Below are 17,284 nucleotides of genomic sequence, written 5' to 3'. Positions count from 1 at the left end.
TAGTTCAAATTCTGATGAAGGGACACTCTTCTATTTTATTATCTAATTAAAAATGTTTGTCCACAATCTTCAAGCTATGGTTGTAAGTGAACTTAGTTTGGCTTAGTGGTTAAAGCTCAGGGAGATCTCGTATTCGAGTCCATCCTGACCTTAGATTGAACTCTTCGTTTCCATTACTGTAGCGAGAGAACATTGTGTAGAGGCTGTAGACCTTGAAGCGGCCTCAGATGCCGACGCGCTTTAAATTGCAAAAAAATAACAACATTGAAACATCGGCCCACTTAGCATTTAATTTCGTTATCAATTAATTCATTTTCTTCGGCGCATAAGAATTTTTTTTTGAATAAGCGAATAAGAATTTTGAAAACAAAAGTTGAAACTTTAGTTCGCTTCATAAATTTAGCAAACTACAGCAATTTATTTATTATTTAAGAAAATCAACACCTCGTGACTTATTGGTGCACGAAATGCCGCAGGGCTTTAACCATAATTGAGGAGACACTATATTTGAACTCTTAAACTATCGTCCAGAAATAGATTTGTTAAAATACTTATCAACCCTCGGAAATCAAAAGAAAAATTTGTTTATAGTGATTGTTAACAAATAAAGGTTTCAAACTTGATGAAAAAATCTGAAACATTCTCGCACAATTTGAAAATGGCGATCGTGTTAGATTTCGATTGAGTTTACATTGGAAGAAAAGGTAATTTTAAGATATGACGTGCGATGTGATAGTATATAAATAACAAAATTCACATTTTCAAATTCGAAAAATCAGAATAAATTTAATTTTCACTAGAAGAAAAATAAATCTTTAAAACTAGTGAAATCTAAAAAGAAAACTTGTTTTTCTACAGGAAAATATTTAAAATAGAATGGATAATTAAGAAAATGTTGAAACTAATACATAATCACCATTATGTGTTCGCTAAACGTGTTGGTAAAGCTAAATGCTAATCCAAGGTCTCACGATGTATACACAGGTGTAAAAAATAGAAATAATAATACTTCAATTCTAGAAAATAAGCAAACTATAAGTACACTTTTATTCGGTTAATCGTGGGTTATCCTGCCCTTACGGTTATTGCACTTACAAAGTCCGCTTGCATGAGATAATATGCTATCCAAATTTATCCTATCATAATTGAATAAAGTGAAACCGTATTTCTTGCACGATTCCAAATTATCTTTGTGCCTAGATAAATTATTTTTAATTATTTCTTCGGCAAGTACTCTCGTTAATCTAGTGCGAGGTAAAGATATCACTTTTTCTTCTTTTTGTAAGGTTAAAATGTAACTTCAGTGTGATCTTCAAGGGTATTGGAAGAAAACCAGATTCAAAGTAGGCTATAATATCCCGAGATGTAATGAAGGGCAGTGAAAACAACATTTTGCTATTTTTTTAAAAAAAAACTTTTCACAACTGCAACTTGTGTTGCAACAAGCAAATGCGATATAACAATATCAAGAATATTGTTAGGTGAAGGTGCCTTCATTCATTAGGTGTCACTCCATTAACGTGAATATACTATACTGCTCCTATGATGAGAGAAGAGATCTTCTCTTCAATCTTCTTGGGAAAAATTGCAGAAGAAGATTGGTGTTCAATTAAAGGTTCAGGAGGAGCTGCGGTAGAGAAATGAAATTTAAGAACGAGTTCTAGCAAGATCTTTAACGAAAAGGGATTTTGAGGTCATTATGGATAGTGAGGTTAGATACATAGAACTGAGAGTTAAGAAGTTTTCGAAGTATTTTTTACGGTAAAATCTGGAGATGCAGAGAGTTGGAACGTTTAGCCGATCCCCACACTTCGATGCCGTTTGACCAAATAGGTCGCAGTAAATGTAGGTATAAGAGTCTTTTGTTATGTAGGTTAAGTTTCGATCGTTTGTCAAGTAGTCTGTCCAAGGTAGAGTACTTCGTCCACAGTTGGTACAGGAGATTGGCCCATGAAGATGGGGGAGGGAATGAATCCAATTCTTCCACTTTCCCAAATCTCTGATGGCCTCCATAACAGTGCCGCGTTACAAATAATACCACGACATTACGCCCTCAGCCACAGAAGGCAAATAGAAGTCTTGTATCACTATGTGGGCGTCTGTCCAGTACTAACGGAGCACAGAATCAGATGGTTTGAAAAGAGAGAGTTGTCCTAAGCAGAGCTGTTGAACGGTGGTGGCTGGAGACGCAGGTTCTACTAAGTCACCGCTCACAATTGCAGCGCATTTTTGTTTTCAGAATTTAATTTTTAATTGAACTTTCTCTGAATATCTAATTCACTGAGGAAACTCGAATTGTATTGAGAGCAATAATAGTCTTTTAAGCAACTGTAGTCTGACGATTAACATCAAGTCGACAGTGCATTGTGAGTGTTATTTTTTGCCAAGCCAATAAGTGTTGGCAATTGCAATGAGGATATTTCTATCTATTTTTCAATAGAAGTACAAATGAATACCAGTGTTTCACTATCCGTCCATTAGGACAATAATACAAAGGTGTACGTGAACATATCGGACCCTATTATCATTATTATTACTTATTATTGTATCACTAATTATTTTACGCCTTAACTACGTCAGTTTTGTTTCACTATTTTGTTGTAAAAGAAAAAGCGTAATTATTTATTAATTACTTAATAAGAAGTAAAATTAGGAGAAAATATTTTCAATTTGTTCTATAAGGTTAACTTGGCAGAGGGACAAATGTACATTGTCTATATAGTGTACATGTATATTTGAATTTTTGTTTATATTTTATAATTTTGTAAATAAAAAGACTATCTATCTGTGTATTTTTCAATAATTCAAAATCATGTAATCTAGTTAATAAATTTCAAAAACAGAGTTTTGAATCGTCTACACTACAATGACATGAGAATCACACCAAGTGTGATAGCGCGTATCTATTTCCTCAATGACTCTTTTGTCCGTAATTTAAATAAATATTTAATTTTTTTTAAATCAACCAAAACAGAATTAATTAAAATAAAGTTTTTCACAAAAAAAAGGGTAGTTCCGGCAGTGAAACCTTCTTAATATTAGCAAGAAATTTTGTCCCTCATCCACTCAATAATCGATCTGAACATCATGTTGAAACATGATCCTTAATCATGGTAAGAATTGCCCTTAATCGCATTTTCTTTTCTTTTTGTTTGCTAAAAATATGTTTAGAATTAATGTTGTAGTCTTACATGAGCACAATGTGAATAAAAAATGTAAAAAATTGGTATCATTTTCGAGAAAATCTCTCTCAAAATAAAAAAAAAAAATGGAAAGGAAGGGAAATGGCTTTTCAGTGTAGTATGAAACGGAAACTTCGGTGAAATCAAAATCTCTACACCAAACTGATTAATCTAGCAGCACTGCCAACCTAACCAATTTTCAACGAAAGAAAGACTATCGCTAATTTAAGACACAAATTTATTTATTTTTTTGCCAAGCTTTCGACCTAGGAACTAGATCATCTTCAGAGCTTACACTTACCTAAACAGTCAAGACAGAAGACACATCAAACATATATATTAACAATGTAAAACAAATTATAATTGATATTATAAGACTTAAAGATGATTTAGGACAAAAGTAGAAAGATTGGCAGAAAAGATAAATAAATAAATTATTCACTGAAATTAGTAATAATCTTTCTTCTTTTTAGATCAATGAATAAGTCACCAAAACTGATCAATACAGAAAAAATCTTTGTATAATTTAGCTAGAAGATTCGTTTTAAGGTGTCTGTAGAGTGATGGCCAGGTAGTTTGTCAAGTATTGTCTGGGAATAATGAACAGTTTAAAAACATGGATTAGCATAATAAATCTATTTTAGAATTAGGAGTTTAAAATACGTTTAAAATATAAGTATTAAAAGTGAAAAATCGAAATGAGAGAAAGTAATGAGTATTTGCAAAAGATTTTAGTTTTTGAACTTCGTACTAACAATGTTCTATTTTGAGAACATTACAACTAGAAGAGAGTGATCATCAGACCTGGAACTATTCCAAAAAAAAAAATGAAATAGAGATAGTTGAAAACTAGGAAATAATTACCGGCAATCAAAACTAATTACTAATAAGACAATTAGTAGTAAACAATAAGTTGTGAGTTAATCAAAGTAAAATTGATTTTTGAGGAGAACCAAATCGAAAGGCTTTAAGCAGGTTTCTGTCCGAAGATGCTTCTAACATCTTTAGTATTACCAACACCCTTAGTAGTACTTTATGTTGACTCTATTCTAATCCCCTTTTCCAAGTTACCATTAATATATGTAACAGATTTTAAAAACAAAAACAGATTTTATTATTCTGTAAAGAATTAATAAAATCTGTTTTTGAAAACCGTCTTACAAATTAAATTACTAGTTATATTTCACCGTAACTGTAACGTAAACCCTCTAAAATGACGCTAAACCTTCCTAGACTATAACCTAACCTTCAGGCTGTGTGGCGTTGTCGGCAGCCCCCTCTGATGGCACTTTTACATATATTTTTTTATTAAATCCTTGTAACTAAACTGATAAAAACAAAACCAATATCTTTCCAAAGAGAAAAGCAGTTTGAAAAAATATATCTGCCTTAACCCATTACCTGCCAAATTTTTTTTTTTGAGAAATTTTACTATTTTTTGAAAAAATAGAGGTTTTTAATAACTCCAGTATTAAATAAATAGTATTTAAACATTTCATTTTATTAAAAAAAATATTTTTTTGGAAAAGTCCCATTTGGGGATTATGGCAACTACAGGTACAAAAAATCATTTTTTAAAAAACATTAGATCTTTGTAAAAACTAAGTATATTCATCAACAGAGATCATTTTATTATTAAAAGAAATTACCTAAGGGTTTAAAATATTAAGATTTACAAAAAATTAATAAGAATTATCAAATTTTTGAAAATAGGAGTGCCATTTTCCATACATTCTACATGTATCCCTACATTGCATTTCCTAAGTTTTCCACATCTTCATCCTCGTACATCTTCATATCTGTTCTTGCGGAAGAGAAAGGTATCCAGTAAGCAGGAGGAATTGAATAAACTTACGAAGGCAATCTAGAGAAAACTGGATTTTATGACGATTATTTTGGCAGCGTAAGATACTCTCTTTCACAATATACAGCATTATGTCTTCTGATAACAGGGTTTTGAACATCCGTACAGGTGATTTTCTTAGAAGAACTTTTTCTTTTTTCTTCTCTTTCTAAAATTACCTTATTATCCTCAGAGAGTTTGAAGAAATCACTTCATTTTCTTCCAAGATATGACCTCACAGGCTATTTTTTTAATTTTTTTTGGTGACATTTTTTAGCTTTTTTTAGGCGGGCAAGGTAATTCTTCATTGATACCTTCTTTAGGAAGATTGTTGTGAATTTCGATACGTCCTGGTAGGTTCTTTGGGAATGTAGATTCTAAGACATTCTCATCAATCTCCTAGTCAGCAGTCAGTGCAGCTACTTTATCTGGTGGTAACTCCACGATATTGATAACATCGCCCTCAATTCCATCATCAAATTATTCTAGAAAATAGGGATCATTTTCTATTGACTCTAAGTTCACCCAAAGTGAATTGTTTTGAACCCATAGCTGGAGAAACAAAAAAAACTGATTTCACAAAAAATGTACCTCTATCAGCCACAATCCCCAAATGGGGATCACCAAATATAAGGTCAAAACACGAAACAAAAGGCTTCATTTGGGAAGAACACTATATGTTTCAAAAGTTAAAGATATAGGGCACACATTAAACGCGGAATAAGTTTTTAACTACAATTCGTTGATATTTTTTTTAAATTGCAAACTCGTCATGATTATTCTTACCGCTCAACTTGCGTGTTGACAACTTCAAAATGTTAGTTTTTTAGTTTAAAAGAACTCTACTTAGTCCAAACTCACTTAAAATGTTTACACACTGTTTTATTAACGTTATAGAAGGTTACAATATAAAAACTATCAATTCTGCCGACAGGAAAACCTAAAAAAAGCTATGATCCCCAAATGGGGCCTATGGCAGGTAATGGGTTAATTTAATAATTTATTTATTGAACAATTTAATAAATTTTTAGAAGTTCTGCGTCTGCGAACAGCTTTGAATTTGTCGCATTATTTGTGACTAAACATTCTTCTTGAACTTTATTTGCTACGCTTCTTTCTCGGCAAGACGAAGTCGTTTTAGTGCAGACTTTATCTGATTGTTCCAGTAATCAGTAAAAAATAAATTAATTTAAATAATAAGACTATCAAAAGACTATCCTCTTTCCAATAAAATAAAACCCAATAAGTCTCACCAATATTGATAAAAATAAATAGAATGTCTTCAAATTGAACTGTTCAGTTAGTTTGGACGGAACTATTCTCACAAGTAAATGCGAGTCACATGTACATATGTGCAGTTATCTTCAGTACTATTCAGAACTATTCAATATGCAAGCAATCGATCAGTTTTCCTTCGACATAGATGAAGTTTGTGTGGCTGACCAGTTGATTAACAATCACTAGGGTTCTTGAATTGACGCTGAAATGGCAGCATTTTGTCAGAGCAGACAAGAACTTCATTTAAAATTAAATTAAACGTGGAAAGCATGCACTATATGCACCTGCATTCGTGCGCTTTGATCTTTATGGAAGTATTGGTGAAGATTAATCATTCCATTCATAAGATAGTTAAAAATAACACAAAAGTATAAGACAACAAAGTAATTGTGATATGTTAATTAAGTTAATAAAAAGAAAATCTATTTTATAAAGTTTTTTTTAGTCGAAACGGAAATAAATAAAAAGGTAAGAACCAAAAATAAAAAACAAAGATAAACCAATATTACGAAACAAGATGAAGTAATAAAAATGAAGACAAGTTGTTAAAAGCAAATTCTTCTATTTTAAAACATACTCGTAATGATGTGTATAAAAGCGTAGGGTATGAAAAAGGTCTAACTAGTATATAAAAGAAAGAGCACTTCAGTTGGAACAATAGAACAAAGCGGACGATCTGTTAGCGAGAGCCAGGTTAACTCAGTATATGCTTGTGCTTATTTACTTATTTCTCTTTTATATTCTGAAAATCTTTTAGAATTTGTTTTCTCCTACGTTTACAGTTACAAATAACATGATTCTATCATTATTCTATTATTAGTCATGAAAAAAAAACCAAAATAACAATAACTCAAGTGAAAACTCATTGCCTTTCCATTTACATAATCTCATTTTCTTGGAGATCAGAATTTTTATCGAAAAGATAGTTGTCCCCAATGTTATATAAGTTTAACCATTTTAATGAGAAATCAATAAAAACTAAAAACAAATCCAAATAAAGTTGGTGTACCGGTCGGCCGACTTCCTTCAAATAAGAAATTTTGGTCACATATTTGAACCTTCTCAAAATCTGAAGGTAGTAAATTCTTTCACCTTATACAGAAATAGACCTTTAGAGAAATGTCCATTGCACAGAAGCGTCCTTCAATCGATTTTTTTTCTGGTGAGTGTTACAAATCGATGTTACAGACTGGACTGTGAGCATTGAAAGTTTAAAGAAAATCACAGTGCGGTTTTTGGGGAAATCTCAAAACATTAAAAATATACCCCTCCCCCCCCCCAAAAAAAATTAAAATACCTAAAGTGAAAATACCAAATTTTGCCTAAAACTTTATCGTTTCATCCCCAGGTGGCACCCAAACAAATATTGATTCAGAATTTTGTATAAAAGTAAAGTAAAGTAATCGCCTATATTTTCAGGCGGGGCTTTACGTCCAACTACCAATTAGGTGTCGTGGACGGAGGCGACTAGCAAACATACTTTACTGTAAATTTCTTTTATTAACCATTAAATAAAATCCAAGACCAAGGATCGAACCCAGTACCACAATGCATATTAGCTTTGCAGGTCTCGCCTCTAATCGCTCGGCTACCGTGGCGCCTACACATCTAACCGCTCGGCTACCGTGGCGCCTAAAGACTTTTGTGTAAGTTTTCTGTTTTAGAGTTATGACGGAACCCCGGTCCTCCTGTCTGTCTACTTAACAATCCTCTTCCTTGCACAGATCTGGAGCACCACCATGGGCTCTCACGTGGAACCCCACACTCTAGACTTAAAAGACAAGCCATGACAAAACGTGCGAAACTTCTTTACAGTCTACTTGGACGACGCTCCAAATTGCCCGTAGAACTTAAACGCTTAATATACAATACTATCCTTAAACCTATGTGGACTTACGGACTAGAACTGTGGGGTTCGGCCAAACCTACAAACACACGGATAGTATAGACATTCTAATCATCACTAAGCCTTCAGATAGTTGACGCACCTTTCTATGTAGTTTACATTTGTTCAACAACTTGCGTAAACGAAACATCACAATTTCCATACTGGTCCCTCTCATTGCTCTAATCCTTTCGTACAATCTCTCACTTCTACTGTTACTCCTTCTACTGGGACTGAAGACGATCACCATCGACATCTTGTAGGAGTACTACCGCTGGGTTGTTTCTGGTTTCAAACAATACACCCAGTGAGCGAAAGAGGAAAGTTTTCTTGTGCCTTAGAAAAGGTAGAAGGCTAACAGATTCGGCTAGCATGAGCAGATTAATGTGCATTGCCCCACGGACAGCTGCTGGTAGAATTAAGATGGGCTTATAGGCTGGCTCTAACTAATTACATTTCAGCCTAACAACTCCAAAGGCCGGGAAAAGAGGTTGTACCTGGTACAGCCACCAGTTCTACGCCCGAATGAATGGAATCATCCAACGTGAGACCCAAAAGCCCCTCTTTATGACCTAAATGTAGATAGCAAGTTTCCCCACACTAAAAATCTAACTCTAAATATTAAAGTGACATCATTGCAGTCACGGAAATTAAGGAGAAACGTCGACTTGTAAAGAGCAACCTTCTAGTTTCCGCCAACGTCACAGTGATACTATTCAACACAGAGAACTGTATATAACTTGAAATGAATAACTTCCTGCTAGTAGATGTGATTACCTAACAGCAAGATGAGATCTTGTCATCTACTTTCCCAATGTTTATAACAAATAGAAACAGCGAATTTATTGCCCGTTACCTTAGAGAAATATTATCACGTAACACTTTCTATTGATTAAATAGTCCAGTTATAAGGTACCGTGTAAATAAAACATTGAATGCTTCTGCACTCTTTGGAAGCTAACTTTAGAAATGCCAATCACGTACCGTAAAAGCACTACATTAATAAAATAAATATTTTCATTCCATTAATTTTATCTCGACATTATAAGAAAATTAACTTCGCTCCTGTTTTTGTAAAAGGTAGCACAACTTCATTTACATATTATTTATTTTTTAATAATTTACGATCTGCAAATAAAATATACATTATGTAAATATTATGGTGAAGATGCAAATGAACGTGTAGAGGAGAAGGAGAGAAACTGCCCAGAGGTAACAATTTCTATAGGATATCGATGATGATGATGATGAATTTGAGACCACCATCGGGCGATTCAGTCGGCAAGAAGGATTGTCAGGAATGTCAGAGGAGGCGACAGACTGTACGAAAGGATTAGAGCGAGTAGAGAGCGGTACGGAACATCTGATATTTTATCTTGGCGTATTGTAATACGAATGGGATGTTGAGGTCGTTGTGTTGTCACGCAGAAAGCGATTAAATCACTTTTTTTATTCAATTTTGATTGAAATCTCTGTCAGTATTTCTTTAACCTAGGAAAAAACCATTCGAATGGCCGCCCTTCCTTGGCGTAATAATGACGCAGAAAATTTCAGAAAAAATTAGAGAACAAAATTAAGCAAGTCTTGTCAGACATTATGAAAGAGACTGTGAGGTTTGAAGGAAAATAAACCAGACCTACCTAAACTAATATACAATACTATCCTCAAACCTATGTGGACTTACGGACTAGAACTGTGGGGTTCGGCCAAACCTACAAACACACGGACAGTATAGACATTCTAATCATCACTAAGCCTTCAGATAGTTGACGCACCTTTCTACGTAGCTTCCATTTGTATATACGCCAAGATAAAATATCAGATGTTCCGTACCGCTCTCTACTCGCTCTAATCCTTTCGTACAGTCTGTCGCCTCCTCTGACATTCCTGACAATCCTTCTTGCCGACTGAATCGCCCGATGGTGGTCTCAAATTCATCATCATCATCGATATCCTATAGAAATTGTTACCTCTGGGCAGTTTCTCTCCTTCTCCTCTACACGTTCATTTGCATCTTCACCATAATATTTACATAATGTATATTTTATTTGCAGATCGTAGCTAAGTAAACTAGAAGTAAAAACATAGAAAGGTAATGCTGATAATTATTATGAAATATAATTACTAAATTTTGCGCAAAGAAAATATGGTAATAACATTGACCTGATATGAAAAAATCACGCAAAAAATGCATTAGAAAAATTTATTTCAACTTCTTTTAATTCATTTTTCTTTTTCTTTGGAAAAAGGGTTTTTCCAGTTGGAAAATAACAAAAAATGAAGTATGGAACTTTGTTTTTTTAGATTTAAAACTAGATTACTGTTTATTTATAAATGTTAATAATTAATAATAGATTATTTGATACGTATTAAAACTGACCTGCGCAGTACTTTTGAATGATTTATTTTTTTAAATAGAAACAATATTTAAAAAAATATATAAATTTAGCAGAATTAATTATCAAAGCTATTAAATAGGGCACAAACTTTATTATATATATATTTGTGAGTGTTTGTTCTGTTTGTTTGTTACCAGGCTACAATAACGAAAACACAAACAAAAATGATTTATTACTATTATCGTACGAGAAAAGCACATTCTTCTTCAAATAAATTATTATTTTAACAAACCAAAGTTTTGAACAAATTATGGACTTACAATACATATATTTTAGTATTTGTGAATGCAAAACTTAAGTATTTTCTTATTTTTTTTTTCAAATATAAACAATGTCTGCTGCAAATTATTTTAGGGGAAAATAAATTTTATAGCAATCTCACTTGTATTTCTCTTTCGCACTGATTAGAAAAGTTTCTATTAAAATGTTTAGTTTTCTTTAAATTATTTAGGATGCCAAAAAAAAAAAATAAATAAAATAAATAAAAATAAGGATCTGGTTAGTTAATCCATTTTTCCCGGGACAATGTTTTTTAAAATTAAAAAATGTATAAAGATACGAGGGTCGTTTGAAAAGTCCGTGCAAAAATAAAAACTACTTAATTTTTTGGGGTAAACCTTTTTTATTTTTCAACATAGTCTCCTTTTAGGCTTATACACTTCGTCCAACGCTGCTCTAGTTTGTTGATCCCTTCCGAATAATAGGATTTGTCCAAGTCTGAAAAATAGCCATTCGTTTCTGCAATCACCTCCTCGTTTGAATAAAATCTTTTTCCCGCCAGCCATTTCTTCATATTGGGGAACAAATAGTAGTCCGAGGGAGCCAAGTCTGGAGAATAGGGGGGATGTGAAACGAGTTGGAACCCTATTTCCATTAATTTTGCGACCACAACTGCTGAGGTGTGAGCTGGTGCGTTGTCGTGATGGAAAAGGACTTTTTTGTGGGTCAATCGTGGGCGTTTTTCTTGCAGCTCGGTTTTCAAACAGTTCAATAACGATGAATAATATGCACCTGTAATAGTTATACCCTTTTCCAGATAGTCGATGAGGATTATTCCTTGCGAATCCCAAAAGACAGTCGCCATAATCTTTCCGGCCGAAGGAATGGTCTTCGTCTTTTTTGGCGCAGATTCCCCCTTGGTAACCCATTGTTTAGATTGTTCTTTGGTCTCAGGAGTGTAGTTAAGTATCCATGTTTCATCCACAGTGACGAAACGACGCTTAAAGTCCTGCGGATTCTTCTGGAACAGCTGCAAACCGTCCTTGCAACACTTCGCACGATTTAGTTTTTGGTCAAGCGTGAGCAATCGCGGCACCCATCTTGCGGATAGCTTTGTCATGTCCAAATGTTGATGCAAAATATTATGTACCCGTTCATTCGAGATGCCCACAGCACTAGCAATCTCACGCACCTTCACTCTTCTGTCATCCATCACCATATCATGGATTTTATCAATGATTTCTGGAGTAGTAACCTCAACAGGGCGTCCAGAACGTTCAGCATCACTTGTGCCCATATGGCCACTCCGAAAATTTTGAAACCACTTATAAACTGTTCTAATCGAAGGTGCAGAGTCACCATAATGTTTATCAAGCTTCTCTTTAGTCTCCTCAGGCGTTTTGCCTTTCATAAAGTAGTGTTTAATCAACACACGAAATTCTTTTTCGTCCATTTTTTGAAAATCGCTCAACTTCCTCGATTCAAACGAATGCCAAACACAAAGAAATAGACCGATCTGGCTGAAACTTGGTGTGTGTTCTTCCAAGAGATGCTACTAACTAAACATAACCTCGATACGCGCCAGTGGTGCTATCTCTCTGACTTTGCACGGACTTTTCAAACGACCCTTGTATGCAGTTTGTAATCTAATTTAAAGGGAAAAAAAGACTTTTTTAAAATTCCAAGATCTGTTTAACTAATTTTTTTTAATAAAAAAAAAAAGATGATATTCCAAGACTAGCCATTGTAACAAAATGGCTAGTCTTGGAAGTTTCAAATTGAAAATTCTTTCTATCCCCCCTCAGCCTAAAAAAAAAGAAGAAAATTTTGAAGTTTAAAGTCTCTTTTAAAAAGAAAACTTAGTTTAGTCGCTTAGAAAAAGTATTATCTTTAACATCGAGAATACAGTAGAAAAAGTTCGGATCGTAGAAGATTTGGTTTCTTTTTACATATCTAACGTCTTTTATGGCAAAATATGATCTTTACCAGCTCGTGGTGCCTCCTAGATAACTGTTCCTAGGGTTAAACCAACAGAGACAGTATTCTTCTACTTCTTGTACGTAAAGGAAGTGATGGAAGTACGGGTGGCGCCAAGCATTAGTTATCCCTAACTTCCTGCACTATCTAAGGCTTCCTAGATTGTTACGATGTGTAGAAAGGGTGTGAAGGAAGAAGAACAATGGAAAGGAGAATCGAGGTGGCTGCAAGCAGTAGGTTATCCATAAACGTCTATCGACTCCCTACTCTATCTAGGGCTTCCTGAATTGCAACCAATGGAATACCACCTATCTAGGATACCTCGTATTGTTTTCTTTAAGAAAATTAGGAGGATAATGGACAGGAGGATGAACTTTCAGCTCCCATTTCTTTCTGCAGTGAGAGTGGTCTCCCTCAGCAGCATAATATTCAGTATAAACAAAAAATCATTATAGATATCAAAGATTCTAAGACCAAAACAAAAAATACCTCTCACATTAAAGAGAACTGATTGATCTATTGAACAAGTTGATCAGATATTTGTAATTTTATATTAAAAATATTCTCGGTTGGGGTTTCTTTTGATATCAGATTTGTTCCGCCGGATGGACACTAGAGAGCCCCACCGTCACTTCTTGTTTGCTTTTTTACGTACAATGTTTAGAGGTGAAAATGTTTTATTTATTAATATCGTCAATTTTATCAAAGAACAACTTTATTTTGTTTACAATTACATTTTTTTGGTATTGTAACTTTCTCTTGCTACTCATAAATAAAAGTATTGTAATCGGGCAGATTTTTGATGTAGAGTATTCTCCTAAAATATGACTTTTGAGGCCACCTTTACAGAAAACAGTAATGCCTATTTTTTCACGCCAGCTTAACGTCCAACTACCGAATTACATGTCGCGAACAAAGACGACTAGCCAACATTCTCTATGAAGTTCTCATATTAAACATAAAATAAAATCCCAAATCTAGACCGGGAACCCACTACCACCAAAACATCTTAGCTTTATAGATCCCGCCTCAAACCACTCGGCTATCACGGCGCCTTTATCGAAAAAAAAGGTTTTGATCAAATAGAACAGACGGAAGTAAATTTCGAAAAAATAAATAAACTAGTTCTTTGTGATTTTCTCAATACATAATTGTAGAAAAAAATTTCAGAGAATACGGGGAACAAAGAATATGTTGAAATAGTGTTAAAACTTTATAGTGTAACTGCAGAACTTCAACGGACTTCAAACTTTTCAAACATTAACAAGAGATTAAGAAATCAGCAAAGCTTGGTATCAAGAGGCGATCAGAGAGAGAGAGTCTAACCTCCTGACAAGAGTAAAGGTAGATGCAGAAACACGAAGAGATGAAGTGTTCAGCCAACAATCTTGTAGAAGCACATCGTGTGCAAGATACAATTTTGGATGCTTCAACCAATTTAACACCCTCTCACTAATCAGCGTGCAAATTATTCTCCAGGAATCGCTAAGTGCCAATCAAGTGAAGCCAATTGACAATCGAGTCGGACTACTTCGTACATGTTCTTTGCTGGTTTAATACTAGTTTTTTCATCAAATTTAATAATCAATACACTTTAATAAAAAAGCGTCCGTCACAGCGTGACACTTATTCTAATATTTTCATTTTACGTAAGCTTAATATGCACTACATACGAGGGTCGTTTGAAAAGTCCGTGCAAAGTCAGAGAGATAGCACCACTGGCGCGTATCGAGGTTATGTTTAGTTAGTAGCATCTCTTGGAAGAACACACATCAAGTTTCAGCCAGATCGGTCTATTTCTTTGTGTTTGGCATTCGTTTGAATCGATGAAGTCGAGTGATTTTCAAAAATTGGACGAAAAAGAATTTCTGTGTTGATTAAACACTACTTTATGAAAGGCAAAACGCCTCAGGAGACTAAAGAGAAGCTTGATAAACATTATGGGGACTCTGCACCTTCGATTAGAACAGTTTATAAGTGGTTTCAAAATTTTCGGAGTGGCCATATGGGCACAAGTGACGCTGAACGTTCTGGACGCACTGTTGAGGTTACTACTCCAGAAATCATTGATAAAATCCATGATACGGTGATGGATGACAGAAGAGTGAAGGTGCGTGAGATTGCTAGTGCTGTGGACATCTCGAATGAACGGGTACATAATATTTTGCATCAACATTTGGACATGACAAAGCTATCCGCAAGATGGGTGCCGCGATTGCTCACGCTTGACCAAAAACGAAATCGTGTGAAGTGTTGCAAGGACGGTTTGCAGCTGTTCCAGAAGAATCCGCAGGACTTTAAGCGTCGTTTCGTCACTGTGGATGAAACATGGATACATCACTACACTCCTGAGACCAAAGAACAATCTAAACAATGGGTTACCAAGGGGGAATCTGCGCCAAAAAAGGCGAAGACCGTTCCTTCGGCCGGAAAGATTATGGCGACTGTCTTTTGGGATTCGCAAGGAATAATCCCCACCGACTATCTGGAAAAGGGTAAAACTATTACAGGTGCATATTATTCATCGTTATTGGACCGTTTGAAAACCGAGCTGCAAGAAAAACGCCCAAGATTGGCCCACAAAAAAGTCCTTTTCCATCACGACAACGCACCAGCTCACACCTCAGCAGTTGTGGTCGCAAAATTAATGGAAATAGGGTTCCAACTCGTTTCACATCCCCCCTATTCTCCAGACTTGGCTCCCTCGGACTACTATTTGTTCCCCAATATGAAGAAATGGCTGGCGGGAAAAAGATTTTATTCAAACGAGGAGGTGATTGCAGAAACGAATGGCTATTTTTCAGACTTGGACAAATCCTATTATTCGGAATGGATCAACAAACTAGAGCAGCGTTGGACGAAGTGTGTAAGCCTAAAAGGAGACTATGTTGAAAAATAAAAAAGGTTTACCCCAAAAAATTAAGTAGTTTTTATTTTTGCACGGACTTTTCAAACGACCCTCGTAGATGCCAAGCACATTCAGTAAATCTAATAGAATATTTTAGAATATTAACAGAATGTTTTGATCATGTTTGTAATGTCTGTTTCGACTAAATGTGTTTAGTACAATATTTTATTTTCACACATTTTTTTCAATCAAAAAAGAAGATGAACTACAAGATTAAAGAACTAAAGTGAAGATCTTTTACTTTTTATATTGATAATCCAAAAAGCTTATCAAATTTTTGCAGGTCACTTTCATGATATTAAGTTTCTAGACTGTCTGATATCTAGTACACAAAGTTATAACAGCTTAAATGAAGTGACTTAAACTTTATAGCAAGATAATAATGAGTTTATATATTGAACGAACTCATCGATAAAACAGTGACCCCTAACTACACGTAAACTACTTCTCAACTGGATCTCAGAGGCTAAAGCCCTTATCTGTTATGTCTTTTTGTTGATTATCCATTTAATGTAGTTTTATCTTTTTGTAATTATCTTTTACCTTTTGTAGAAGATAATATTACGATTAGATAGATAAAGCCCACGGTAGCCGAGCGGTTAGAGGAGAGGCCCGCAATACTAAGCTATATTGTGGGTATACTGGGTTCGATTGCCCGGGTCTAGGCCTAGATTTTTTATCTCTAATGTTAATGAAAGGAATTAATAATGAGGTGTGATTATAAAATGAAATTAAACATTATTTTCTTTAATCTTTTTACCTCTGGCTAATAAAATTCTGTGTATCTGATTTGAATTTCATTTCTAGCTGCCGACCACACACTCTACTTCGGATTATACATCGAATATCTGAAAACCTCATATCTGACTGAAAAGACTAGGTCTAAACGACCGATTTAACTATTACTTGAAGACGATCAAGCTTTACTATATACGTACCTCTGACTCAATTATCGAAACAGAAACCTGATTATACGAGATGTGGCTATTAAATAACGAGACTGATGCTGTAAAACATTTTATTTTAAATTTATACATATTTAGTTATTATCACCTTCAATATACACCCCTCCCCTATCTCTACAACGCTCCATGCGAATTTACCATTGTTCGAAACAGTGCTGGAAGTCTTTTTCTGTGAGCTCCTGCAAGACGCGTGCCGCTTTTTCTTTCACAGCTTCAAAGGACTGAAATCGTGTCCCTTTTAATGCAGATTTGACTTTAGGGAACAGATAAAAGTCACATGGGGCCAGGTTAGGCGAATAAGGAGGATGGCCTAAAACTGGGATGTTGTACTTGGCTAGAAACGTCTTGACAGACAATGCAGTGTGAGCCGGCGCGTTGTCTTGATGGAGATCCCATGACTTGTTCTTCCACCAATCGGGTCTTCCTTACTCTTTCACGGAGTTAAACAAGCACCTCACGGTAGTAATGTTGATTAATTATAATCGATATTTTCATCCGTTTTGGACTTGGAAGGGCGACCTGGGCCGTCATCATCTCCGACGTCTTCTCGGCCATCTTGGAAACGCTTGAACCTCTCAAAAACTCGCGCAAGTTATTAACATTCATCGCTATAAACTTCTTTTAATAA

At 34.7% G+C, this 17,284-nt stretch overlaps 2 protein-coding genes across 3 annotated transcripts in view; one reads left to right on the top strand and one right to left on the bottom strand.

The window, feature by feature from the left end:
* LOC141446634 (calmodulin) overlaps positions 1-17,284 on the bottom strand; it is a 139,164-nt gene that overhangs the window by 72,999 nt on the left and 48,881 nt on the right. The gene's annotated exons all lie outside the window — the stretch shown is intronic.
* LOC141446627 (uncharacterized) overlaps positions 1-17,284 on the top strand; it is a 38,483-nt gene that overhangs the window by 378 nt on the left and 20,821 nt on the right. The gene's annotated exons all lie outside the window — the stretch shown is intronic.

The sequence above is a fragment of the Rhodnius prolixus genome, unplaced genomic scaffold (genome assembly GCF_049639745.1).
Source record: "Rhodnius prolixus isolate KJV_2025 unplaced genomic scaffold, Rpr scaffold_1, whole genome shotgun sequence".
Taxonomy (NCBI): Eukaryota; Metazoa; Arthropoda; class Insecta; order Hemiptera; family Reduviidae; genus Rhodnius; species Rhodnius prolixus.
This window is presented reverse-complemented; position numbering and strand designations above follow the sequence as displayed.